The 1,888-nt window shown below is 44.5% G+C and overlaps 1 protein-coding gene across 1 annotated transcript in view; it reads right to left on the bottom strand.

The window, feature by feature from the left end:
- The window catches only part of TEPP (testis, prostate and placenta expressed), a 9,364-nt gene that overhangs the window by 5,590 nt on the left and 1,886 nt on the right, over positions 1 to 1,888 (bottom strand). The window lies entirely within an intron of this gene.

Below are 1,888 nucleotides of genomic sequence, written 5' to 3'. Positions count from 1 at the left end.
AGCAAGAATGAGACCCTGCTCACCCACCCCCCACAAATGGAAAAATTAATCAGGTGTCATGGAGGCATTGTCATCTCAGCTACTCAGGAGGCTGAGGCAGTAGGATCGCTTAAGCCCAGGAGTTTGAAGTTGCAGCAAGCTATGAGGATTCCTGGGTGACGGAGTGAGAGGCTAGCTCAAAAAAAAAAAAAAAAAAAGTCAGACTGAGCAGGGTGGTTCACCCCTAACCTCCTAGCACTCTGGGAGGCTGAGGTGGGTGGATTGCTTGATCTCAAGTTTAAGACCAGCTTGGGCAAGAACGAGATCCTGTCTCTATTAAAAATAGAAAAAACTAGCTGGATGTTGTGGCAGGCACCTACAGTCCCAGCTACTCAGGAAACTAAAGCAAGAAGGCTCTCTGGAGTCCAGGAGTTTGAGGTAGCTGTGAGCTATGACACCATGGCACTCTACCGAAAGTTTTTTGAGACTTAAAAAACAAAACAACCCCCCCCCCAAAGTCAATATTGTGCAAGGATGGAAAATGGACAGACTGCATTAAACTAAGACTAAAGACAATTGCAACGTACAATCCTGTAATAAATCTTGATTCTAAACAATTTTTTTAAAGCAATAAAAGGCATCTTTAAAGTATCTGGGAAAATTTTAGTATGGTTTGGCTATTAAGTATTATAAAATTATTAACTTTCCTCGGTTTGATAATGGCATTGTGTTATGTAGGAGACTGTCTGTGTCATTGGGAGTTGCTTGTGAAAGTGCGTATGAATGCACTGGGTGTGTGTGTGTGAGAGAGAGAGAGAGAGAGAGAGAGAGAGAAAGGCACAAATATGGCACAAATCAATTAAACAGGTGGAAAGTAAAGGGTGCTCGTAGTAATGTTATTTCCATTTTTTTCTGTTTGAAAATGTTTATAATAAGACGTTGGAGAAAGAACATATGTTTGTATTTGCATTAGTAAACAATGGAAAGATGCATTAGAAACACAGAATGGTTGCCAGCGAGAGGGGCTGGGAGTGAGTCTTGCTGCTATGTATGTTGTTACAGGCTTTTGAGTTTTGAAATTGTGACTGTTACTTTTATTTACAAGCATATGCTTACAACAAAATACATATCTAAATCAGAACTTTCCTTAAAAATCTAGATTCTTGGCTTCTCTCGGAAGCAGGAAATTGGAAGAACAGATGACTTTGCTGGCCCTTCCCACATAGCACCACTAGTAGGAGCTACTAGTGGGCAGGTGTGGGTGCTCCCCTGCAATGTGGGAGCTCCACTGCACTGCTGGCCCCTTCTTCCCCACCCTTCCCTGCCCAAGGTGATCATTTGTCTTTCCCATCAGGGCACCTCTGGTGATCTCTATGCAGTTTCTGAAACCCTCACCCCTCCAGTTACCAGGCTGGAGCCTAAATAGGGCCCTGGACTGCACCCCACCCCCCACCCCCAACACCAACCCCTGTTGACTTTATCCTCTAAATACATTCCAGATTCCTTCAGAACCAAGCTCCTCAGCCCATGCAGGGTTATTTCCTGGGCCCAAGGGCCTTTGCTCTTATTCATGGGGGATGTAAGGAGGGGATGTTTCCCTCCCATTTCCAGATGGAGAGATGATCTGATGACGTCACTATTGTTGCTGTCATTATGCCTTTTATCACCGCACCCGCCAACCTCTCAACCTCTGCCCAGTTCCCTCTCTATTAACACCACCACCACCACATCCATCAGTATTTGTTGAGTTTTTTTTCTTTTGAGTCAGAATCTTATTCTGTCACCCTGGGAAGAGTGCCATGGCATCATCATAGCTTACAATAACCTCAAAACTCTTGGGCTCAAGAGATCCTCTTGCCTCAGCCTCATGAGCAGCTGGGACTATAGGTGTCTGCCATGACAACTAGCT

Source organism: Otolemur garnettii, unplaced genomic scaffold (assembly GCF_000181295.1).
Source record: "Otolemur garnettii isolate 467f Iridium unplaced genomic scaffold, OtoGar3 scaffold00058, whole genome shotgun sequence".
NCBI lineage: Eukaryota > Metazoa > Chordata > Mammalia > Primates > Galagidae > Otolemur > Otolemur garnettii.
This window is presented reverse-complemented; position numbering and strand designations above follow the sequence as displayed.